This window comes from Microtus oregoni, unplaced genomic scaffold (assembly GCF_018167655.1).
Source record: "Microtus oregoni isolate MIOR12 unplaced genomic scaffold, Mior012 000006F_ref0000085, whole genome shotgun sequence".
Lineage (NCBI taxonomy): Eukaryota > Metazoa > Chordata > Mammalia > Rodentia > Cricetidae > Microtus > Microtus oregoni.
Genome location: NW_024543065.1, coordinates 15,208,098 through 15,235,833, shown reverse-complemented (window position 1 = coordinate 15,235,833; position 27,736 = coordinate 15,208,098). Strand labels below are relative to the sequence as shown.

The 27,736-nt window shown below is 40.5% G+C and overlaps 1 long non-coding RNA gene across 1 annotated transcript; it reads right to left on the bottom strand.

Moving 5' to 3' along the window:
- Positions 1 to 10,291: 10,291 nt before the first annotated feature.
- LOC121449085 lies at positions 10,292 to 26,367 on the bottom strand. Its single transcript, XR_005974481.1, has 3 exons — positions 26,171 to 26,367; positions 23,980 to 24,041; positions 10,292 to 10,620 (listed from the first exon to the last, which is right to left on the bottom strand). It is a non-coding gene; the product is annotated as an uncharacterized LOC121449085 (long non-coding RNA).
- Between the last annotated feature and the right edge of the window lie 1,369 nt (positions 26,368 to 27,736).

The following is a 27,736-nucleotide window of genomic DNA, read 5'->3' as shown; positions in this document are numbered from 1 at the left end:
ATTCAAATCACCATACTTAGTGACTCAAACCACCTTATTTTGCAAAACTAAAATGGGAAGGAAGAGTATCTGTATTTTTCTGTTGCTTAGATTCACTCTTTGGTTAAACTGTCTTTTTCTTTGCATCAGCCTAGATTTTCTGTGAAGGAAACTTTCAGAGTCCTACTTACTCTAATCTTTGGGATGGAGTTAATCTTGCACTGTAAATATTTATAGCTATAGACAGATTTGAAAGATTGATTTTCGGCTAAGATCTGACTTTCCTCTTGGAATTTGCACTGTTAAACATTTGTTTATCCTTAAAACATCGCCTTTGGCTTTCATTTATCACAGGGAGCAAGTAGAACCTAAGAAATTCATACTGGTTGCAAAAGAAATGTTATACTCAACCCTCAGTAATCTATCTGGATTAAAGTAAAAACTGATTACAAAATAGTTGAGCATTAATTATCATGATAAATTTTTATGCACTTTCCTAGATCCAAGTAAAGCTCAGAAAAATAAGTATCTATACCATGGCTCCATTTACTTTTTTATCACCAATACATAGCTCATGTACATAATTATAGATTTATAAATTCATATTTATGTGTATATACTTATCTAGACCTCATGCTTCAGTGGTCAAGAAAGTTATAAATTTTTAAAACAAAGAGCATTTCATAAATCAGTGGTTCTCACCCTGTGGGTCATGATTCTTTGGGGATAGAACAAACCATTTCACAGGGGTCACATGTGAGATATCCTGTATATCACATATTTACATTATAATTCATCACAGTAGCAAAATTAGATTATGAACTTGCAACATTTTGTGGTTGTGGTCACCAGAGCATGAGGAATTAAAGAGTCCCAGCATTAAGAAAATTGAGAAGCACTCTGACAAATGACCAGAATACTTACTTGAGACCTTCAGGGGCCTGACATCTTCTTCCTCAGTTCCCTGAGGACTCTGCAGCAGTGACAGGAACAACCCTTACTCCTTCATCCCTTCTCTTCTCAAAGCCCAGGGAACTTTACCTGAGACTCCACTGGCCAAACTGGCCTGGAATAAAGCTAGTAGATGATGATCGTCACTCTCCTTCCTTTTCAACATTCCAAATTCCCTAAGTTTATCCCCAGCCCCTGGGGCCACAGATCACCTGCAGGAGCCTGCCTCCCCTCTCTTACTCTACTTCCAGGGGAATCCTCAGATCTTCATGGCAAAACTCCCTTTCCTCCTTCCTGTGGACATTCTCAGCAGCACCCTCAGCCCATTCCTATTCATTCAAAATAGCCCCTAGTGCCTAGAAATACATTCTACCCCCAGAGGCCACTCCTGGCAGGGACTCAGGATTTCTCCCTATCAGGGATCCTTCACCCACCACATTCTCTTAAAATCTAGAGAGGACAAGAGAAACCAAGAAATGAAACACCAATCTAAAAAGGACAAGACCATATATTGACCCCTGGAATTACAATTATCCCAAACTCAGATGTCTAACCACCACAAAAGCACAATTCAGAAGAGCTAGGAAAATATATACTCCCCAGAACTCAGCAATCCTACCATAGTAGCCATGAGAAATGCAACATACCTGAAGCATAAGACAAGGATTGCCAAATAGTTATTTTAAATGTGTTCAAAGATGTTGGTGATATGAGCAAATCCATTAATAAATTCTTAACACACCAACAAAAAGTGAAAGAAAATGGTTAAAGATCTGAAAATAGAAATAGAATCACTAATGAAAACCCAAACTGAGCGTACTCTGGAAATGAAAATTTTAGGAACTATAAGAACTTCAGAAGTAAACTTCAATATAATATAAAATATGGGAGAGAGAAGGTCAGATACTGAAGATAAAATAGGAAAAAAATGATGCATTGTTCAAAAAGAATACTAAATCTTAAAAATCCAGGCAGACACAAAGTAATCAGGAAATATAAGACACCCTGAAAAGGCCAAATATACAAATAATAGCAAGATAAGAAGAAACAAAGGTTAAAAGCACAAAATACTTTCCACAAAATCGAAGAAAAATCCTCTAACCTAATAAAGGAGATGCCTATCAAGGTATAAGAGACATACAGAGCACCATATAAAATCATACCAGAAACATACTAATCAAACACTAAATGTATAGAACAAAGAAATAATGTTAAAAGTTGAAAAGGGAAAAGACCAAGTGACTTATAAAGTCAGACCTAATAGAATAACACCTGACTTCTTAATGGAGTCTCTAAAAGCCAGAAGGGCTACAAAATCTAAGACCACAGGTGTCAGCCCATAATACTATACCCAGTACAATTTTCAATCACAATAAACAGAAAGACATTCCATGATAAAACCAAGTTTAAGCATACCTGTCTACAAATTCAGTTATACAGAATGTGATAGAATGAAAACTTCAACATGAAGAGATTGACCACACCCAAGAAAACACAAGTAATGTATAATCCCAGATCAGAAAATCAAGAGTGGGAAACATGCCACCACCATCACCATCACCCCCCCCACCTCTCCCACTACCATTACCACCACCACCACCTTCACCTCCACCACCACTACCTTCACCATCTCCAATACCTCCACCACCACCACCGCCACTGCTTCTACCAACACCTCCACCACCTCTACCACCTCCACCTCCTCCACCTCTACCTCTACCACCATCTCCACCACCATCTCTACCACCACCACCACCACCGCCACCACCACCACCACTACCACCTCCACCACCATCTCTACCACCACCACCACCACCACCACCACCACCACCACCACCACCACCACCATCACCACCACCATCACCACCACCATCACCACTACCACCTCCACCACCTCTACCACTACGACCAACACCACCACTAACTCCACCATCACCACCATCACCATCACCACCATCATCACCACTCCTACAACAAGAGCAACAAAATCACAGGAATCAACAAACACTGTGTAGTAATAAGGGGTGGCGGCGGGGCTGCGTCCCCAACACCCCAGCCTCCTGCCCGGCTAGCTTATGCCCCAAAATAATTACACGGACACTGTATTCTTTTAATCACTGCTTGGCCCATTCTCTTCTAGGCTAATTCTCACATATTAATTTAGCCCATTTCTAATCATCTGTGTATGGCACCCCAAGGTGCGCTTACCAGGAAGATTCTAGCCTATGTCCATCCTGGGTCGGAGCTTCATCCCGGGAGCGGGGCACGGCATCTCTCTCAGGCGTCTGCTCCCGAGAGGAGAGACTGTGGAGTCTCTGAGCTCACTTCCTCTTCCTCCCAGTATCCTGTTCTGTTTACTCCTCCCACCTATCCTCTAACCAATAAAATGGGCCAAGACAGTTCCTTTATTAGCCAATGACCTTCCTCCATCAACACTGCTCACTGATAACTCTCAACCTCAAAGACCCAATTCCTCAATAAAAAGAGACACTGAAAGAATGGGTGGGAAGACAGAATCTATTCTTCAGCTGCATCCAAGAAACACATCTCAACATCAATGATAGGTATCACCTCAGGGTCAAAGAAAAAATATTCAAAGCAAATGAACAAAAGAAGAAAGCCGGTATAATCAATTTTAATATTTGACTAGAGACTTCACACCAAAACTAATAAGAAGAGGTAGGGAAGAACACTGCATTCTCATCAAAGAAAAAATTCACCAAGAGGATTTTGCAATTCTAAACATTTATGCATCAAACAGAAGAAATCCAAATCCCTAAAAGGTACACTGCTACAGCTAAAATCACATATTGATGCTCACACAGTGAGAGTTCATTTCAATACTTCATTTTCACCACTAGACAAGTCATCTAGACAAAAACTAAACAGAGATATACTGATGCTAAATAACATCATAAAGTAGTTGGTCAGAGGAGCCCCATTTAAACCCCAAACAACCCTGTCTATTCCTGGTGTGGTATAATTATGTATTCTGTCAATTATGTTTTAAATAAATGCTGATTGGCCAGTAGCTAGGCAGGAAGTATAGGTGAGACAACCAGACAGAAAGTAAAGGCAGGGCAATGGGAACAAGAATATTCTGGAAGGAAGCCCATTCGTCCCCAGTCCTGTCCAGATGCTGAAGAAGAAAGATGTGACCTACCCCACCGAAAAAGGTACCGAGTCATATGGCTAACATAGATAAGAATAACGGGTTAATATAAATTATAAGAGCTAATCCAAAGCCTAAGCTAATGGGCCAGTTTATAAATAATGTAGACTCTCTGTGTGATTTTCTTTGGGGCTAAATGGCTGTGGAAACTGGGCAGGACAGAAACCCCAACAAAGCAGGCCCTCACGTTACATATTCCCAATAATATCTCCACAAACTTATGATAAGGTCTTATTGCTACAAACAGCATCTAATTAACACTGCTGGTGCCTAGTGTTCATGGTACAGAAAGGTACTGTGCACACTGCCAGAGGAGAAAGGTAAACACCAACCCAGATACAAACTCTGCGGTGACTTAACTGCAAGATATGCTTGTGTAATAGAGGAACAAAAGTTGAGGGAGTAACTAACCACTGTTTGATTATTTTTAAACTCCACTTTATATCAAACCTATGTCCGACCTGGCCCAAGAACCTGAGACTAGATGTGCCACCATGAACTTAGGGGAAAAACAAATATTACTGTTCTGGGAAAGAAACTAGGCATCAAAAACACAAATAATCCAATTTAAAAATGAGGTACAGACCTAAACAGAAAAATCTCAACAGAATAATCTCAATGGCCAACAAACACTTAAAGAAATGTTCTGCATCCTTATCCATCAAGGAAATGCAACCCAAAAATGACTCCACAATTCCATCTTACACCTGTCAGAATGGCTAAACCAGAAACACAAGTGACAACTCATCGTGGAGGGGATGTAGAACAAAGGAAACACTCCTACATTGCTGGTTGGAGTCCAAACTTGTACAGCTACTTCAGAAATCAATATGACACTTTCTTAGAAAATTGAGAATCAATCTATCTCAAAACCCAGCAATACCACTCTTGGGCATATAATCAAATGATGCTCAGTCATAGCAAAAAGACACTTGCTCAGCTATGTTGTTTGCAGCTTTAATTGTAGTAGTCAGAATCTAGAAACACCCTAAATGCCCTTCAATCTAAGAATAGATAAAGAAATGTGATATATTTATACAATGGAGTATTACTAATCTGGTAAAAACAAATGACATCATAAAATTTGAAGACAAATGGATGGAACTAGAAGAAAATCATCCTGAATGAGGTAAGCCCAGACCCAAAAAGATAAGCATGGTATGTACTCACTCATATGTGCATATTAGCTGTAAAAAAAAAGGATAACCATGCCACAATCCACTGACCTAGAGAGTTTAGATAATAAGGAGGACCTGAGGGTGGGAAGATATATATTTCCCAAAGAAAATTACACAGAGAGTCTACATTATTTATAAACTGATTGGCCCATTAGCTCAGGCTTTGGATTAGCTCTTATAATTTATATTAACCCATATATATAAAATCTCCCTGGGAAGGGGAAATAGAAGAAATCTCCTCGATGGACTGGGGGTGGGTGAGGGATCAGGCTTGGAGGAGAGTTGAGGAGGAGAGTACTGAGAGAGGTGACAGGAAATGGGGCTTTTCAGGGTCAGATAGAAACCTGACGAAAGGGAAATTCTCACAAATCTACAAAGATTACCTCAAATAAGACTCCTTGCAATAGTGGGTATATAGCCTGAACTGGTCATCTCCTGTGATCAGATTGATGACTACCCAAATTGGCATCAGAGAGTTTTCATCCAGTAACTGATGGAAACAGATGCAGAGACACAAAGTAAAATATTAGACCAAGCTCAGGGAATCCTGCTGAAGAGAGGGAGGAAGGATTGTAGGAACTAAACGGGTCAAAAAGTCACAAGAAAACCCAAAGAAGTAACTAACCTGTTTGGCTTATAGAAACTCTCTCTCTCTCTCTCTCTCTCTCTCTCTCTCTCTCTCTCTCTCTCACACACACACACACACACACACACACACACACACACAAAAAAAAATCCAACAACCCTGAAGCCTGCATGAGATGGATCTAGGCCCTCTACATATGTGTGATAAATATGTAGCTTGGTCTACCTGTGAGATTCCTAACAATGGGAACAGGGACTATCCCTAATGCTTTGACTGGCTCTTGGAAACCTGTTCTTCATACTGGATTACCTTGCCAAGACTTAAAACAAGGGGAAGTGCTTAGTTTTATAGTACCTTGATAAGCCATGCTTTGTTGATACCCATAAGAGGCCTGCCACTTTCTGGATAGGAACAGAGGAGAACTAATTGAGAGGGGAGCAGAGGGGTGGTGGAGGGAGGGGATGGGAGGAGAAGAGGGAGGAGAAACTGTGTTTATGATGTAAAACAAATAGATAAATAAATAAAATACAAAAATTCTGAACAAAATATAATTTATTTTCATTTTTATTCTCTATTTTCTATTTACCAAGATAAAGGGTAAGTTGTAGTGGTTCAGGTCATGAGCCCAAGAAGAAGAGAGATCTGATGAGAATGGTTATGTAACACAGTTACATTGTGAGGCAATTCTACATTCTTTTCTCTGGAAATGGAAATAGCTCCCAGCTCATAGAGTGGTTAATGGTGATTTGACTGAAAGATTAATTGCTTAGCACAATGACTAGTAAATATTTAATTAAAATAATTCATTGTCACTCACGTACATGGACATGTAAATAGTGCAGATATGTTAATAGAAAGTTAGACAACAGTGATGTCATATTTACTAGTCTTTGACAAACATTGAATGGGTTTTGTTTGTTTGTTTGTTTGTTTAATACAAGCATGAACTATAGGAGAGGGCCATTTCTTGGTTCCCGGCAGCTCAGCCAAAAAATAACCACACAGAAACTATATTATTTAAATCAGTGCTTGGCCCATTAGCTCTAGCTTCTTATTGGCTAACTCTTACAACTTAATTTAACTCATCTCCATTAATCTGTACATCACCACAAGGTCGTGGCCTAAAAGCAAAGTTTCAACATGTCTGTCTCTGGTGGGGCTGTATGGCTGCTCTCTGACTCTGCCTTCCTTCTCCCATCATTCACTTTAGTTTTCCCTGTCTACCTAAGCTCTGCTTTATCAACAGGCCAACACAGTTTCTTTATTAACCAATGGCATTCATAGCATAAGAGGGGAATCCCACATCAACCTAGAAATTCCAGATTGGAACTAAAATAAATTACATGTTCCTAGATTTTTCTTCAGCAAAGACAAGTCAGTTCTAAGCCATTTTGTCTCAGTAGGTCATTCCATGAGATAAACTGCATGTGTATAGACACACATACATATGTGTGTATTAAAGAACAGATGTCTAAAGCAAACAAACAAAAGTCCCTCATGAATAGTAAAAGGGGATCTCTATCTGTTTTATAATAAAATCTAGATTTAATGTTAAGGAATTGATCATAAAATTCTATATGCCAAAATTGAGCTCATTTCTGAGGCATTTTCTGGGGATCTGTTCATTATTCGAAACAATGTGTCTTAACATTCACACACTTCTTAAGTGCTTGACTCAAAAACAAAACAAAACAAAATACATGACATGTTCAGTGAACTATTTGATTTATAAATATACTTGTATTTCTTATTATATAAAATAACGGAGTAATTTAATCACATTGTTTATTTCTCTATGGAATGTAAGATTTTGTTAGCATAGACCTGTTAGAATGAAAATAATTCTTTCTGGTTAAGAGAAAAGATTCTCTGACCTAGGTGGGGCCTCATTCCAATAGATCTTGGTTTGTTACTTTTCTTAAGCCATGCTATAAAGATGGGTGGAATGACCAATTTGATGAGATACTATAGTATACTTTTCCTCTTTAAAGAAATACTATACTTTCTTCCCCATAATTCTGTTTTTAAATTTTTTATGTATTCTCTCAAACATCCCAACCTCAGTTTCCCCTTCTTCCAACTCTCCCCTTCACCAAGCCTCCTTCCCCCCAGATCAACCTGCCACTGTACCTATCCATAATAGAACAGGCCTTCCAGGAAAATCAAGGGAACACAACAAGTTACAATAAGACCAGGCAAAAACCCTCACATCAAGGCTGGACAAGGCAACCCAGCAGGTGGAAAGGGGTCCCCAAAGTAGGCAAGAGTCAGAGATAGCCACACTCCCACTGTAAGAAGACCCCCCAAATACCAAGCCAACAATCATAACATATGCAGAAGACCTAGCATTGACCCATGCATGCTCCACTATTGTCACTTCAGTACCTGGGAGCCCTTGTGAGCCCTGCTTAGTTGATTCCCTAAGCCGTTTTGTCCAGTTGTCCTTGACCTCTCTGGCTCCTATAGGACCTCCTTCCTTCTTTCAAAGGGTTCTCGTAGCTTGGAGGGGGGACCCAATTGAGACCTCCAATCTGGGCTCTTTATCCACTTAGTTTTTGGTTATGGATCCCTTTATCTTTAATTTTAGGAGTCAGCATCTCTGATGACTTCTGTACTAGATACCGATCTATGAGTATAGCAGAACATCATTAGCAATTGTTTATTTGATTTTTTTCCAGTCATATTTGGTTCTACCCTAGGTCTCAGAGGTGTCCAGCCTGCAGCTCTTGGTGAACCAATATTGGTCATGCACTCCTTCTCCTTTGCCTTAAATTAGACTAGTCGTGGTATAACCACTCCCACTAGTTCTTTGCCACCATTGTTCCAGCCCATCTTGCAGGCAAGATAGATTGTAGGTCGATGGTTTTGTGGTTTGGATGGTGTTCAGTTACACCACTGGAAGCCTTGCCTGCTAACAAAGATAGCCAGTTAAATCTCCATAGTGCAGTAGCTTTCAGGGATTCAGGGCAGCAGGCCCAGAGTTTGTAAATCAGCCTGCTTGCTTGCATTATTTAAAAACATGTAACTTCCATTTGTCCTTTCTATCTATTTTCTGTGTTTTATTTAACACTATGTTGGATTTTCATACTTTCTTTAAAGGCCCCTCTCCTGTTGTATATGTGGCTGCTGTCTGTCATCTGTCTGAACTTGATGCCAGCTCACATGGAATACTTTTTTTTCTTCTCTCCTCCATTTTTCTCCTTGAGGCAGATATTTGGACAGATTACTGTCCTGGGGTTTTTCTATTAAAATCTGGTAGCAGATATATTTATAAAATAGATTGTGATAATGGTATCATTCTACATCTTTATTCCATAACACATCAGGTGATTTATGTTAAATGTGTGTGACTTTCTCTATGCCAATCATGCTTCAATAAAGTGGAGGTAAAAAACAAATGAGTTTCTAAAGTGCCCCCTTTTTTATGAAGATTATTTTCTTCACTTTTTTGTCATTTAAAAGAAACCGCTATTTCCCAATATAAAACAATTCTGATGATAAAACTTGCCCTCCCCTTCCTTGATCTTGCCTTCATGACAAAGGGTTCACCATTTAGAAAGTGCAGATAGGACAGACAGAAGGACCAATGGTGACTTTCTTCTGTTCTGAGCCCACACTCATCACATTATGTATCCTACCACTATTTTAACCTTATACTGCAAATTTCTTGTGTTTGTGGACAAGAGCAGAGTGTCTTAGGATTTCTTCTGCTGTGAAGAGAAACCATGACCATGCAACTCTTACAAAGAAAACAATTAATCCTGGTAGCTTGCTTATAGTTCAGAGGTTCAGTCCATTATCATCATGGCCAGACATGGCAGCACACAGGTAGACATGATGCTGAAGAGGTTGCTGTTACATGTTGAAATTCAGGCAACAGGAAGTGGACTCCACCCTAGGAGTAACTTGAGCATGTGAGACCTTCAATCCTGCCTGTCCACATAGCGACACAATTCCTCCAACAAGCCCATCTCTACTCCAAAAAATCCACACCTCCTAATAGTGCCACTCCCTTTGGGACCATTTCTTTCAAACCACCACATCCAGTTCTTTTAGCTTTTCCAACCTGACTGAGTGTCTTTCATGTTCACTTTTTTTAAATCATGGTCCCTTTGTGCCACTTATCTTTCAGTATGGAGAATATGAGAATTCCCTATCTTCTACCTCTAGCTACAGCTTCTGAGTACTGTCTGTCATATACCTGCATTTTTCTGTGACCTAATGACATTAAAAGTTTAAAGCATTTACCTGTGATTTTAATTGCAATACAAACTCAACTTACATTATATTTAAGTAAAGGATGAGAGAAAATTGTTGATCTGTATATATGTCTGTAAATCAGAGGTGAAACCATTGCCTGATGAGGAGCTTTAGTGGCTTCCATAATGCGTTCAAGCATTATGTAGTAATGTATGTAGTCTTTCTAGCTGGCTTGGCTGTATTCAAGTCAGTGTTCAATTCAGCTTTGTTGAAAGGATTCACACTCTTTCTATGGTTTTGCTTGATTCTCTTGAGTTTGACTTTTCATACTAGGACAAGTCATGTGACAGGAAGATAGCCATCAGCAAATCTGACCATGTAACTCCTTGTTTAAATACCGTGAGAGTTTATTTCATCCCTACCCACACGAATTTCAGCACATCATTGCTGGGGTGATTTGATCCATTTGCTTGAGATGTGTTCCTGTAATGGAACTTCCTGGGATCTTGTGGGAGCACTTGGGTTGGTTATCACCGGATTTGATCTCCTCACTTCTGTAGGAACACAGAGACAGCCCATCAGAGTTCAATTGAAGTATAATTTTGTAACTACTTCTATCAAAGTAGAACTCAATAAAAGAGACAAACACTTTGTTTTCTAATATTGAAAATATGGTGATTCCCAAAGTTATTAAAGAACACATAAGCATGACAATAATCATGGAAATGAAGTAATGTTAATAGTCTCTTTTTATATGGGTATTTTTATAAACATTTTTATTATTGATTGAAAAGAAGTATGTCTCTGTTTGACAGGGTCTGATAGTTTGTAAGATGATACCATGACAAATCTCTAGTATCAATTCTCATGACATGAACCAGGAAATCATTTTTCTATATATGTTACTTTCTTAAAACAAAGGCTATGCTGTTTAATTTCCATGAGTAATTGTGTCTAGTCTCCAAGACAAAGTAAAAGATGGGCATTATTCTGAATGCAGAAAAGATTTTTTACATAGTAGGAATTAGCAAAGAGAGAAGACAAATGAACTGATTAAAGTCTTTCTCACAGATAGGAAAATACAGTAGATTTTTTTTCTTGTTCTTTGTCAGGTTTTGTGGTACATGACTATACATCTCCTAGTACTAGGGAGACTGAGGGAGGAGGCCAACATGAGCTATTAGCAATAGTCTCAGTATAAATAAACAAATAAGACCTGCAATCCCAAGCATACCTCTTCTTATATCTTTTCATATTAGGTCAAGTATTAACAGTCACTCTTGAGAACATTCACAACAGTCAAACACGGTGGTTGAAGAACATTTAATTGCATTAAGCAGTTTGTATTATTTTAGATATAACAAGAATAGTAATACCAATCCAACTGCCTAAAGGTTGAACATATAATTATGAGAGAGTATACTTTTATTACCAAATAAGACTTATGCAAATATTTAAAAATGAAATAAAATGTGTAATGCTCATTGTTTCTTAATTTGTATTTTAAAAACTATTTCTATAAATATCCTATAAATAAAGAACTACGTTGAAAGCACACAAATATATTTTGTATTTAGTTTACCTTTTAAAATAAAAATCACTCTTAAGTTTTGTATATATTAAATATAATTGTACCCTCTTGTTTCTTCACTTTTTATAATAACTGCTAATGGCAGAACATAAATGAAGTGAAAAATACTACTACAATAGAATTACTTGCTAAACAATATGCTATGTATTAAAGGAATAAGAATGTATACATTATGGCCATTGCCTTCATTACTCATCTATACATATGTTGATAGTCTGTCAACTAAACAAGACATTTGAAAGAAAAATTGAATTTAGTTTTCAGCATGTTGCTAGTTTTCAGTCTCATGAAATCATAGTGTTATATCCATGAGAGGATTTAAGATGTCCCCAAAAGCAGCACTGAAAGTCTTTACACTAGAGCAAAGCATGTGCTGAAAGAAAAACGAAAGCAAGAATTAGCCAATGAATCAGAAAATGAGGAGCTGTTAGATTAGATGCAATGTCTTCCCCGGTCTTCTGAACTGGGTGTTACTCTAACACTTCCTGCACTTTTTTGCTAACATATTGCTAATGTGATTATTTCTTGACGGATATCCATGCCACCCAACTAAAAATTCACAAAAAGGAACTTTTTTCCCCCCGCACATATTTTTATTGATTCTCTCGTATGACAATTCTCTCATATGGCAATCCCTTCACAGTACTTCCCTGTTTGCCCCCCACTTGTGACCTCCCCCCCCAAAAAGAAATGAAGAAGGAAGGAAGGAAGGAAGGAAGGAAGGAAGGAAGGAAGGAAGGCAAGCCATTAGTGTTATTTATATACAAGCTGGAACATGATTTAGTGGTTTGCCCCTTAAGTAGAACTGAGCCCTTCTTCTCCCATACTTCTGCCAGAAGCCACCAATTATGGAGAGATACTCCAGCATCTCTGCCACACTTTTATAAGAGTTCTCCTCAGTGACTTCCTGTGTTGGCTGTTATTTTAGAGGATGGGGTATAGGGGTTGTCACAGAAACCTTTCATGTCCTTCACTCTCAATTGCGCATTGACAATCACCAATATCATAGCAAAAGTCGTCTCCTTGCTTTTCACAGTCAACCGGAGTGTGGGTCATGGTTCTCCAGCCAATTTCTGGTAACGGCACAGACCACGAACATAGCCCTCTGCGGCAGTATTACCGCAAACCAGACAAGGTCCTCATAGGCTGCCCAGACCGTAACATTAGCATGGCCTCAGGCCATTCACATCAATACAGCCCATGACAGGATATCAATGTGATTTCAGACTCTAGCACAAACCATAGACTTCTGCATGGTCCTTGATGATAACATGGGCCACAGAAATCATCTGGTCCCCAGCAGGGTGTGGCAGCCCTTTAGGGCTTGGGTGGTCATGGACCTAGCTTGCTCACCGCAGCTGCCGGCCCTTCTGCTGGCACAGTCCGGCTCAATAAGCAACTCAATGACTTTAAGCTTCAGTGTGAAATTCAGACATCATAAACTTATACGTATTTCTAGATTTTGAGCTCTTTGGAAGAAGCCAAACTGACACCAGTCAATTCATCTTAATCTAGGTGAATTCAGCATTTCCAGTTGTATCCTTTCTGCCTCCTCATCTGTGAAGTGATTTGTGTCGGGTGTGACTTGAATATATGAATATATGTAAAACGAACAGTGCCTGGACCAAAGCAAGGCTTTGGCAAATGTGGTTGATCCTTCCACTCCTGTTGTCACTATTGTCCCTTATTACAGCTGGCAGTGGCAGTCGTGCAAAAGCAGTGTTCTATGGGTTGTATCTGGCCCCTGGCTTGCAAGATCTGTATACGCAGGCACTCACATTGAGAGGCCACCTCACTTTAAAGTTTGCAGAGAGGTTCAGACCACATCCTGCCCACAGAGTTTCCTGGTTTCTACGCTGGCACATTTCCACATGAGAGACACTTAACTCTTTAATTTGCATTTCCCTGAGAGCTAAGCATGGTAAGCACTTTTAGCCATGTTTATTTTTTCTTCTGAGAATTCTGTTCAGACTCACAGTCTTTTTTGGGAGGAGCTATTTTTTCTTCCTTTTTCACTCTTTGTTTCTTGAGTTATTCATTATGTGTATTAATCCTCTTATGGATATATATATATATATATATATATGGATATATATATATATATATATATATATATATATATATATATATTCTTTCCAACTCTGTGGGCTTGCTTTGCTCTACAGAAGTTCCCTCCCACCCCTGAAAGTCACAGCTTATCAAAACCCCAGTAATAGTAACAGACAAGGGAAACCTCTCTTTGAGTTGTTGGCCAGGTGCCTAAGAGACTTTCAAAACAATTTAGGCTGTTGGGATTGCCCTTGGTTGATTCCCACAAATTGAAGGTTGCTGAAATCACCACACACTTCAGACTCAGGATTTGGAGGAACTGAACTGAACTGACACGGAAGAATTGTCCCTGAGGGTAGCTCTCATAGAATGAGAATGTTCAAGCTGCCAAAGGAGAAAAGGAATCAGTAGTTCTACTCAACTGTAAATCCCCTGGACCACAATGATAGGCCCAGGAGGACATTCCCAGTGGTGCAATTAGTAGCACTTATATCTTGGGGGCAAACAAAGCTGTCCAATGTGACCTAAAGTTCACTCAACAGAAGAGAATCTTGGGTGTAGGCATTATGTTGTAGATGTACCAGTCAGGGCTGGGCACTCCATGGTCACTTTTCTTTACATTTGACAAGTTGTAGATCTCTGTAGGAGTCACCATCTATTGCCAAATGCACGTTTGTTGATGAGACATGCTACATTTATCTATGAATATAAGGAAAAATATGTACAACACAGATAGAAGCTATATTGATTTAGGATAATGGCAATAGTGGGTCCTCATCTAGGGTCCACAATCACACTTTGGCAGCTTTATCAAAGGAATTTTCTGAGGCTGTGGTTTGGGTCATATTGTGCCTATGCTGCTTTGACAGCCCACATCGGGTATACATCACCCATGAGACACACAAGCTCTCCTTACTGATTGTGATGCTGACCGTCCCATATTGGGTCCTACATCTGTTGATATTGCTGCAGTGTTCCTCCTCTCTATACCTGAGCTGGTGGCAGGGATGTAGACAGAGATATGGAAAATGACACGTGTCTTTAACAAATTACTAGCATTACCACCACCATACTGACAGTGATAAATTAGTAACTGGGTAAAATGAGAGGTGTAGTACTCTAAAACTGAGCAACATTTTATTGCTAAAGAGACCACATTGACTATAAACAATATCCAGATGTGAGCACTCTAATATTTCAGACTTTTGAAATAACACACAAGATAAGATAGGCCTGGAAGGAATATTCTTGTCTTTTTTCCCATGACAAAAGGTGTAAGACATACACCAGGTGTTTTCCCTTGTTGTGCTTGCATTAGTTTAAGCTAACTGTAAACATCACCTCATGTTCTTGCTTGCTTTAATAAAAGTGCTTTGTTTTGCACTACTTTTGAACTCAAATGCATGGAGTAAACAGGTTCCTGACTTAGGTCTTAGAGATATCTTTCCATGGTGGAGACTTAGTCTTGCTGGCCACAGGGCTTGTTGAACAAGGCAGAAACTGAAAGTGTTTTACTCTTTTATTTTTTAAGTGTTGATCTTTCTAACATAGCTAATTTTCTCATGGCATCTTTCCACTTCAGTGCACTTGCTGTGCTGGGTTAATAGCTGGTACTGTATTAACTCTGTGAAGATGTTTGCCAAGAACATGTTGGGGCTTCTTCCAACCTTGTTGAATCTGGGTATCTATTCACTTTCCAATCCTGTTCCAATCTTCCCAGATGCTACTGTACTTGAATAGTTAATCAACTGCCAAGTGTTGTTGATGAAAAACAAACAAACAGCTATATGAACTCAAGGTGTTGTGTGTGTGTGTAACAAACATGTTAGAAGAACAAGTCATGAACTCAAGAGGGAGAAAGGGACATAACAGAAGCTGGAGGGGAGAGAAGACAGTAGAAATGATACAAATATGGTACTCAGGTATAAGATTCACAAAAAATTAAAAAGTATAAATTATAAAAGAAAGAAAGGGAGGAAGAGAGGAAAGGAGGGAGGGAAGGAAGGAAGGAGAGAGGGAGGGAGAGAGGGAGAGAGAGAGAGAGAGAGAGAGAGAGAGAGAGAGAGAGAGAGAGAAGGCAGTCAGGTGGTGGCACATGCCTTTAATCCCAGAATGTAGGAGGCAGATGCAGGTGGATCTTTGTGAGTTAGAGGCCAGTCTAAAGAGTGAATTCTTGGACATCCAAGTACAAGTACATAGAGAAACCCTTGTAATCCCAGCCCCCTCCTCAATCTTTGGAGGCCCCTCCCCTGTGCCCCTAGAACCTTGACCCCTCCCCCAGAAAGGTCAAGGTAGCCCACCAAACCCTGACCTCTTCCCAGGAAAGGTCAAGACCACTCCCATAGGCTATTTAAACTGCTCCCCAGAAAATAAACACATGGTTTTCCCTTTTCCTCTTGGGTGTTTGTTGACAGCTTCCGAGTCCCCTCAGGGTCACCCAGGAGTTCATGTGTCTAATTAAACCTGGATATCTTTTACTCTGGTCTGAATTAACTTGATTGGGATTATTTTGCTTTGGCAGAGTGCTCTGTTAGGGAATATTCCTAAGTACCCTATCTCAAAAAAGAAAGCAAAACAAAAGACAAAGAGATACTTAGCTCAGGAAATTGTACCTCAGACACAGTTAAGTAATGAAAATGACTGCCTCTATTCCAGGAAGCTAACAGCTACTGCCTCAGAAGGAAGCAAAGGAGAGCTTACTGCCACCTCTCATTCCACCCAGTGACTGAAGTCCTGCATGTTTCAGAAATCACTAGTTCCTGAGCTCTCTCTCTGTAGTCTCCACCAATCTCCCTTCATTCCCTCCTCCACTCCGTGCCAGTCTGGTAACTTAGATTTTCTACGGATATGAAATAAGAATGAAAGGATGGTCCCTGTAACATCATTGTTTATGTCCCTGTTGGAGTACAGGTGTTTAAAGTATGTCCTTATGGCTCTTTGGATTTCCTCTGTGTCTGTTATGTCCCCCGTTTCATCTGTTGTTCTGATTACTATGTGCCAAGAGAAATATTTTCTCTGGTACAGTTTATTTAGTGTTCTGTGTGCTTTTTGAACCTTGATAAGCGCTCCTTTCATTAGGTTTTGAAAAATATCTTCTATGATTTTTGTTGAAATATTTTTTATGCAGTGGACATGGGTTTCTTCTATTTCCTCTAGGCCTATTATTTATAGATTTTGGCTTTGAGAAAGTCCCAGATTTTTTGAATGTTTTGTGCTTGGGTTTTTTTTTTTTGAAGATTTAACATATTCTTTGATTGAGGTATCCATTTCTTCTATCTTGTCTTTAAGGTAGAGATTGTCTCTTCTATCTCTTTTAATCTCTTGTATTTTGTTGATGAGGCTTGCCTCTTTGACAGAAGAAGTTCAAATGGCCAAAAGACACTTAAGGTCATGCTCAACTTCCTTAGCAATCAGGGAAATGCAAATCAAGACAACTTTAAGATACCATCTTACACCTGTCAGAATGGCTAAAATAAAAAACACCAATGATAGCCTTTGCTGGAGAGATTGTGGAGAAAGGGGTACACTCACCCATTGCTGGTGGGAATGCAAGCTTGTGCAACCACTTTGGAAAGCAGTGTGGCAGTTTCTCAGGAAATTCGGGATCAACCTACCCCTGGACCCAGCAATACCACTCTTGGGAATATACCCAAGAGATGCCCTATCAAACAACAAAAGTATATGCTCAACTATGTTCATAGCAGCATTGTTTGTAATAGCCAGAACCTGGAAACAACCTAGATGCCCTTCAATGGAAGAATGGATGAAGAAAGTATGGAATATATACGTATTAGAGTACTACTCAGCAGTAAAAAACAATGACTTCTTGAATTTTGCATGCAAATGGACGGAAATAGAAAACACTATCCTGAGTGAGGTAAGCCAGACCCAAAAAGAGGAAGATGGGATGTACTCACTCATATTTGGTTTCTAGCCATAAATAAAGGACATTGAGCCTATAATTCGTGATCCTAGAGAAGCTAAATAAAAAGGTGAACCCAAAGACAAACATATAGGCATCCTCCTGAATATTAACCTTCGTCAGGCGATGAAAGGAGACAGAGACAGAGACCCACACATTGGAGCACCGGACTGAAATCTCAAGGTCCAAATCAGGAGCAGAAGGAGAGAGAGCACGAGCAAGGAACTCAGGACCGCGAGGGGTGCACCCACACACTGAGACAATGGGGATGTTCTATTAGGAACTCACCAAGGCCAGCTGGCCTGGGTCTGAAAAAGCCTGGGATAAAACTGGACTCGCTGAACATAGCAGACAGTGAGGACTACTGAGAACTCAAGAACAATGGCAATGGGTTTTTGATCCTACTGCACATACTGGCTTTGTGGGAGCCTAGGCAGTTTGGATGCTCAACTTACTAGACCTGGATGGAGGTGGGTGGTCCTTGGACTTCCCATAGGTCAGGGAACCCTGATTGCTCTTCGGGCTGATGAGGGAGGGGGAGTTGACTGGGGGAAGGGGAGGGAAATGGGAGGCGGTGGCGGGGAGGAGGCAGAAATCTTAAATAAATAAATAATAAATAAATAAATAAATAAATAAAAGATTCCTATTTGAGTTCCTGTATTTTCCATTTCGATGTTTACCTCAGTTTCGGTTTTCTTTGTTGGTTCTGTTTCTCCTTTCAGGTCTTGAACTGTTTTACTCATTTCCTTCCACTGCTTGCTTGTGTTCTCATGTCTTTCTGTAAGGGATGTTTCCATTTTCTCTTTAAGGACCTCTATCATATCTACAAAGTGTATTTTAAGGTCCCCCTCTTGTGCTTCAGCTACCTTGCCTTTTTCAGAGCCTGCTGTACTAAGGTTGCTGGGCTCTAGTGGGGAGAGATTACCTTGGCTGTTACTGTTTGCTTTTTTAACACTGGCATCTAGGCATCTATCTGGGTTTGGGATGATTTTAATTCTTGATGATGATGTCTGGTCTTTGTTTTGTGCGTGTCCTGCTCTTTGGTTTCTATTTTTGCTTCTGATATTTAGGAGAGTGTGGGTGCTGCGTTTTGCCTGGTAGGGAATACTTCTAGGATCCTGCCAGGTTTGGTCAATGGGGGGTTTCTATGTTCAATGTGTTTCTAGGTATTGGGAGCTGATACTTAAGAATGGAGATGGACTAGAAGGGGGGAGGTGCTGAGGGGGTTCACAGGAGAGAAGTAAGCAGGTTGTTTCATAGGGATCTGCTTAGTCCCCTGGGAATATGGGCAGAGGGTAAGCAGAGGCCACAACAGGCAGTTTGCTACAGAGTTGGGATGAGGCTCGGGCTGGGGGGGGGGTGATTAGGTTTTCTGGGGAGGAGAGGGATGATCTGAAGCTTGCATACCTGCTCTGTTGGCCTATGTACTTCCCTAGCAGACTTGACCTGTAGGTTCCCAGGGAATGCCTGATAGAGTTGGGGGCTGGGATACAGGGATGAGTGGAGGCAAGAAGGTTGGAGGAGAAGATATGAGCAATCTGCTGGAGATGGGGATGTGGGGGGGAGGGGACACTACAGCAGGAGGTCTGCTACAGAGCTGGTGATGGGACTGGATTAGGAGAAGAAGAATAAGAAGCTCTTTCTGGATTTTGCATGTCACTATTTGTCTTCAGCGAGAACTGAGACTACAGCTTTGTGGCAGGCTCGAAGGGGAAGTAGGGCTCTGTTTTGTTATGGTTCCTATAGATACCCAGGACACCTTTAAAAAAACATTTGGAGATGAAAAAAAAAATGGAGAGATGGCTCATCACACTTAAGTCCTTGCATTCCAAGCATGAAGACCTGAATTGATAACATGTCTATGTGATGCCTCTGGAAAAGTGGAGACAGGGGAACCCTTGGGGCTCATGGAGAACAAGTCCAGATGAATCAGAAAGCTCCAGGTTTAGACAGAAATACTATCTCAAAAAATATGGTAGAGAGTGCTTGAGGAAGGTATTGGCTTTGACCTTTGGCTCCACTCATCACATACCTGCATGTACACCTGCACATCCACGCACACAAAGATTTTCTCACATATGGGCACGAGCACATGCCCAACAAAAAGTGTATGATAGATATTCTATTCACCTCTTAAGTTTTACCTTTGCTTTGAGTTATTGAACCACTGTGGCAAATCATAAGGCTGCTAGTATCTAAATACCCAAGACTTTGCAATCTTTAAAGGACAGATTTTTATTTTTATTTTTTTTTATATAGTTCAGGAGTCTTGTTGACTAATTTCTTTCCCTGTGTAGACTTTCCAGTAAACTTGACTCATTCACATTTGGTCTCCTTAGTGAATTTGTTGCTGTTGTTTATCCAACACTGTTTTAACTGAAACTGCTATTCATGATAGAGCTAAACTTCACCTCAAATGTCTGTTTTCTCTAACCTACCATTCCAAGATGACATATTTCTTTGATGCGCATGTTTGCCATGGACATACATGACAGGATAAGACAAGGCAAAGGTTCTTCCATCTTGTATTCTTGTTGAGGCCGCTTCAGGTTTAAGTAGAATTTGGTCTTCTTGCTGGAAGATCCCATAAAAATTATCCAACTGTGTTTGAGGAATTCAAGGTCAGGATATCCTACTAACATATGTAAGCTTGTTTGTCCAGAACCCCCTACAGATAACTGTTTGTAACTTCTGTTAAGCTGTCTATTTCTGCAAAACTCACTAAAGATGCCAAGACATGGAGCTCTGGACACTTGGAGTCAAACCTAGTTACTCTAACACCTTGGTGTAGTCTCACCCAGTTGCAATAAAGACTTTTAATTAGCTATAAACTAATTCTGAGTCGTCATCTTTGATGGACTACTCATAACACAGGCTCCCGCATATGATGGGTATCACAGTTATTCTCAACCCTCAATTATATAAGATACATGATTTTGTTAATCCAGCAAAATGGTTCACCGTGTTAGACACTTGCCACCAAAACTGACAACTGGAAATTAATCCTTGGACTCACGTGTAGAAGGAGAAAAGCGATTCCTGTGAGTTCTCCTCTGACCTCATACTTGCCATGGCGTGCATGTTACAGTTCCCAAAGAATAAATACATGTAATTGTTAAACATTGAACATCTTCTTTTCTTAGATCTGGTCTCAAATAAGGAATAATACATCTAGTAATTTCTCCACTAATGCTGGATAATCTGTCCCCTGAAGGTTTGTTTTAAATTGATGAAAGTGTAAGTCAGACATGTCTCCACTCTTCTTCCACGTAATCTACCAACTTCTTGGCTTTGGTGCCCACACAGTCGGACTTCCTTCTCTACCTCAAAACAGACCACACTATAACTCTCACATCCTTCCACTTCCTTCGGGGCTACTCTCCCAAACTTACTCCTCTTTTCTTCATTTTTCCCTAAAGTCTCACAAGTCTAGACTTCCATAGTTCAAAAGTTCAGTCTTTTTCACCTCAAAAGCATCAGTTCCTCAAGCTCCCCACATCTGCTTTTCAATGGTAACAGCAGGTACCTCAAAGCTGAGTTTGAGAATGTAATGAGATAAAAAGGACTTCATGGGTAGAGAAAATACACTTGGTAAGAGTGCAGTTCATTATTCTATTGTACTTTCATTTACAGCATTACTCTGTCTCCTGCTTCTGCCATGGTCCAAAAACAGACTCAGGAGGCCCAGTGCTGCTGAGACCACCATGACTTGCAGGGTCACCCTAACAGGGCCAATGGTGCTCTTCTACGATGACAGTAATGGGGACCAGTCGTCACTAACTTCCTCTAGGGGTCAGCCGTAAGCTGCCCAGTTGTCTGTGTCTCAACGCAAATTCTATTTCATGGATCTGATACAGTGTCTTCAGCCTTCATAGGTGCTACTAGTAACAATATACTCAATACTTCGCAAGTTTCAAAGGGCCAGACTTTTTTCTCATTGTCTAGGAGGAATAGGAGTCCAAAACCAAGGAGTCAGCGAGCTTGAAGTTTGGTGTGGGTCTATTCTAAGATGATGCCACCTGATATGTAATGTTTCTGCCCTTTTGATTTGACTCTGTTGTTTGGAGTTTTTTTTAATCTCTTTTTCTTTTTCTATCTTCTCTCACACGATAAAGTTTGATGGCAGCCTCCCTTTCCTCTCCTTCTTTCAGTACCTCTACCAGCCATCCTTCTGTCCCAGATCCACTGTTCCTCCATTCCCCTTTAGAAAAGAGAAGGCCTTTCAGTGATATCAACCAAACCCAGCATAACAAGATGCAATAACACTAGGCGCATACTCTCCTATCAAGGCTGGATGAAGCAGCCCAGTATGAGGAAAAGGGTTTCAAGAGCAGGCAAAAGAGTCAAGAGTCAACACACAAGACTCCAAATGTTGGAGTCCCACAAGAGCACCAAGCTAAACAACCATATCATGTGTGCAGAGGGCCTGGTGCAGACCCATGCAGGTTCTGTGATGGGTGCTTCAGTCTGCATAAGCTCCCCATGAGCCCTGTTTGGTTGTTCTGTGGGCCGTATTCTCCTGGTAAAGTCTCCATTTCTTAATACTATGTTTCATTTAAATTTGGAGGGGTGCAGTTAAATCAAATGTTAGCCTGTAGAAATGCATGGGCCATTGTGAACAAAGTTTTTATATACTCAATCCTCTTGTATGTTTTCTTAGCTTGTAGTTAAATCCTAACTTTTGTAGATTATAATCATAAATTCTAACTTTCCTTGAACAATGGTTTCTATTTTATCCACATACTTTATAAGCCTCTGAACAAGGAGATAGGAGCTTATTCTTTTTTAACTCTTCTCTCTTCTGTCTCTCTGTCTCTCTCTCTCTGTCTCTGTCTCTCTCTCTCTCTTCTCGTTTGCTTGTGTGTGTATATGTGTATAAGAGAGAGAGCGAGTGTGTGTGCACATGCATGTGCTCAACCTCATTTGAAGCACATATTCTAAAGTAATTCTCTCTTTACCTCTTATTATTAGTCAAACAGGCTCCCATCATGCCTATTCTTCAAGAAGTGAAATCAATCTATTCATGGCCTGGCTCCTACATTTCTCATCCCTTAACCTCAATTTCCACACTGAAAATCTACCAAGGACATACAGCTACCTTATCCCTTCCTCTGACATTGTTATCTGTCTTTACTCACCAAACATTATGTTGTGATATCATCCACTTAAAACAGGTTCTCATGACTCCCCAAAACACACAAGGCTCCAGTTCCTTGATCCCATTTTCTGACAGATCTCTTTGAATGATCTGTCTTTTCTCAGTGTTCTATTTATTTCTCTTATGCCCAGTCCTTTAGGCTGTGCAAATCACTGTTATCAAAGACTTGTTTGACCTTTAAACTACGCAATCTGAATATTGATTGATTCTACCCTGTCTTTCCAAACTTCCAGCCGTCATTTGACAGGTAACCACTCCTTGAAGCATTGCTTCCTTTTCATCTGGGGTGTGGCACTGTTCTTGTTTGCTTTTTTCCATCTCTTTTTTGTTATAAGTTTTGAGCCAGGGTCTTGCTATATAGTCTAGACTGACTTCTAACTCATGATCTTCATGCTTCAACTTCCAGTGTGCTGGAACTACAGGCATGTGCCAACACGCTCAGGGTTTTCATATTTCTTGTTTGGATGCTTAGGCATTGTGATTCATTAGAAGTAGTCTTTTTGTGTCTTTCAATTGTGTCTCTCAATTTTGTGCCGATCAGTTGTGTCTTGCTGAGTCTAGACTCACTCACTGAAAGCTACAGGAGAGATGACATAATAATATCACCAGCTTTTAAGATGAATTACAGCTTCTGGTTACTACTGGCTGTGTATGTTAGACACACTTATCATGAACTTTCTCATACACTTCTCTTATGAATTCCACATTTCTGTGCTCAGCAGTCTGCTCGACACAGGTCTTAAATGTATACTAAATACAGTAAACTCATTTCCAACTTCCAAGCACTGACTGCTACCTTCCCATCCCATGTTCTCTTAGTGTCTTTATAAAGTAAGAATTGCAGTGCCTTCCATTGCTCCAGTCAAAAGTCTTGTACTCTTTTTTAAATTTCCTCTTTCTCTACGGGAGACAGCAACAGCATCCAATAAAATGGGGATGAGAGCTGTCTTCCAGAGAAGGCAACCTGGCACCAAAGATTTTGATGCTAATGTCCTGTCTCTGTGTCCCCTTGGTGCCCCAGCATCTGGCCTCTTTAAACTCAATCCTTGTCTTGATATATATATATATATATATATATACATATATATATATATATGTATATATATATATATATCATGGAGAACTAGGAGAAGGACAAATAAGTTCTTTATTCACTTGTCTCAAGTCACTTAATAATCATAAATTGTACTTACTTTATAGAAAATGAGAAGCTTTATTATGGTTAGAAGTAGGATCAGTTTGCAATCAAGTCCAGCTGCAGAAAAACAAAGATGTATCCTCAGCTGTGGGCTAAGAATTCACATCCAGTATCTTTAAGGTCTCTACCCCTTAAGTAGAGGGATGGAAAAGTGCTTTATATGAATTTCAGTAAGTCAGAAAACAATCTAATAGATCTCAAATAAGAGTTTTAGTATAGTGATTAATGCACAATTTTACATAAGATCACTAGATATCAACTTTTCATTAAGACGTGTATATGAATTAATATTAGGCCTATGTTAGTCACTCATCACTAAACATCCTTAGGATAAAGTAGATTATAAAAAGTGGTACTCTCCTTCTATTTCAATTTGCAGGACTTACTACTTTATGATTTCATAAGTAAAATATCTAATTTTATAAAAAATATCCATAATTAATAAAATTTGGAAAATCTGTAGAAATGAGTATATAAACACCGCTATGTGATTATGGGAAACATATTTTAATGAGAAATGAAACTGTGAACTCACCCAGCCATAGTGAATGCTCACCTTTTCTTCTTTGTGGATTTACCCAGCCATCGTGGATACTCACCTTCCCTTCTCTCTGAGTCAAGACTGCCAGTTCCCCTCCTAAATATGTGACTGTATTAACCCCTTCAATACAAACTAATTCTTCTTATTTAAAAGAAAAACTAAAAGAAAAGCTTATTATGCTTCCTAAAATAAATCTATGCTAATAGTTTGTACAACAGAAGAACAAAGAATGAGAGCTCATGGGTGCTATCCTCTTAATATGTGATTTGATTTTGTTAGCCACATTCTAAGTTAGAAATTCAAACCACATAAATGATTTTCACAACAGAAAATGCCTAAGAAAGCTCATAATAGGGTTGGAGAGTTTGCTCAAATTTAAGGGCACTTAATGTTCTTGCAAAGAACCTGAGTTTGGTTCCCAGTACCCATGTGGCAGATTAAAACCACCTGTAACTCTAGTTCAAGGAGATTCAGCACACTATTCTGATCTTTGTAGGTACCAAGCATGCATGTGGTACACTTACATACATGTAGGCAAACACTCACACACATAAAATAAAAATGAATGAATATCTTTTTTAAAAAAGAAAGTTTATAAGACAGGATGCTTTGAAATGCCAATCTATGCTAATTTTCATGAAAGATAACCCTCCTACATGTATATTGGACCTTAAAATAGTGTCTGATAGTATTATCTACAGTTAAGGTTGTTATTCTTTTGGTCCCTGCCCTGGTCACTCCCACTCCTTTTAACCCCTGACCTTGCCCGCCATTGCTCTCTCTCCCAGTGTTCACACGGGGCTCTGCCTCTCTCCTCCTCTCTCTCCCTTCTTCTCTTTCTCCCCTCTCTCTCTCTCTTTCTCTCTCTCTCTCTTTCTCTCTCTCTCTTCCTCTCCCTCTTTCCCTTTCTTTCTTTCTTTCTCTCCTTGTTAATAAATTCTTATATGGCTATTTCCTGTGTTTATATGTCTGTAACTGCCGCCACCGCCAGCGCAGTGCGGGCCCTCCCGCGCCGCTTTTTCTCATGGCGGGCTCTGCCAGCCCGCCCAAGGGATATTTTTTAAGAATAAGATTGGTGCCGTGTGACTCAGATGATTCGTGCGCCCCGGACTTCTACCTGGGGCCGGAGTTCTGCCGGGACTCTGAGTTCCCTCCCGGGGCAGAATCAGGACCTGAGTACAACGACCACCTGTTCCATCTGCCTGGATGCAGCTCCTCCAAACAACAAGTCAACTAATCGTGAGTGTCCCCATCTCTGCCAGCTTAACCATCTCTTTTAACCCAAGGGATTGACCGTTGAGCTCCCGGCAACCCTTCATGGTTTTTAGGGATGGGGGGACCTTCAACCACGGGCTTTCAGGGTCTCGGTTGTTCCCTTCGCTTGGCATTCAATCCGGCTTGTCTCCTGTGCTAAGCCTGTGCCTGAGATGGCTGGCCTTAGGCAGCCCCTCAGCCCACCCGTTCCTGGAGGCCCGGGGCCTCTAGTCTTTTTCTTTTTTCATTCTTTTTCTTCCTTCTTTTCGGTGTAACTGCTGCTATGGTGCAGCACGCCGCTATGGTGCGGCCTGACCTAGGCTGGATCCCTCTTGCCTGCGAGTTGATTCAGCTAGGTTATAGGCCCCCTCCCCCCCATGGAATCGGATACCTTTTCATACGGCCCGGAGGTTCGTGCCATCTGCATCTCGCCTTAATGGGGAGCCGTTCTCGTTGTAGGCTTGAGGTGCCATGGTTTTTGCAGGTGTTTGCACAGCCTTCACCATGGGAGCCAAGCCATCCAGACCTATCACTCTGGCCTCATGTTTTAATGCCTTACACTTACACAGCCGTTTTTCGGTTCCAGCCTTTTGCCCCTTCCCTGTGCAGCTTTTATTGTGGCATGGCGGGCTCTCTAACAGAGCAGACTACACAGTCGCCATCTTGGCTGAAGGCCAGATGGGTCAGGTGACTTTTTCCGCCATCTTGGCTGAGGGCCAGACCACGTGACCACACTCTCCCAGTTTTACCCTGCCTCTTCACTCGGTTTTCACTAAACTCCTCATGCTAACTCTGTTAAATGTGTTTTGAGCAACGGTTAAATGCCTTTGATAGGGTCCATCAGAGGCGTCCATGTTGCCCAATTCTTGTTCACTCTTTCTACGTATAATAATTATTTATTACATCTCATTTCAGATTACAAAATGTGAGTCTTATATTTTAAACTGGTATGTACCTTTAAGTCTCTTAAGCTGTTCTCTACCATTGTCAGTTCTGCCACTAACCTTATATTACAAGCAGTTCTTTCCCTCTCTCTGCCTTTTTACAATCTCACCTGCTGAGAGCCAGTGTGGTCAAGCTCAGACCCAACTTTCCAAACAAATTCTATACTGTAGTTATACCTGATAAACAGCCCTCAACTGCTCAGAGATCTGGGGAATGTGATATTTAAGTATTTAATTATTAAAAACTTTTCACAGCAACAAAAAGAGACAGGTTGGCTCCTAGCAGCAGCTCTCTGCTCCCTCCAAAGAAGACAGAAGACAGACATGTTCAAAACAACGTCCTTCTGCATTTCGCTTCGACTGCAGAGCGCTGACCATTGGGAAAACCTGCCTTTCATCTAAAGTAAAGACCTCTAGACGTGGACAGAATCACTGGAATCGACAGCCTAGCTGCTCAGGTCAAGGTAGGCCTGTCTTCCTACAGATTTCTTAGCCCACAGGATATTCTGGAGCCTGGCAGGCCCTGCGCTAAACAGCAAAGTTCAAGTGCAACCTTCAGCGACCATGGAGGACCCAAAAAGAGTAGCTCTGGGTGCCAACCAAGTAAGTTCTCTGTCATTTTTTAATCGGTAACTCAAGTAAAATTTTATCCTTCTCAAAGATCTCTGACAATTTGACAGCTGAGAGGTTTTGCAAGGTGACCTCACCAAACAAATTTCAAACCAAATTTATCTCTTAAGTCATTATATTTCTAAAACTTCTTTTTTCACAAACCCAAGGAGTTCTCGTGAGTTCCAGGGAGCCGAATTAAAGAATCCATCTTAAACAGGTCAGATACCCCCTCAATCCCCTGGTCCTAAAATTTTTTTTCCCTTAATTTAACTTTGTTCTTTGTTCTGCCAATACCTTAAACAGGATAAGAGATACCAGACATTTCCATGCCACAGACACCGGTCAAAAGCAAAGAGACCAGCTATGCCAGGATGTTCCCAACACCCAGCCTTCTCTCGCAA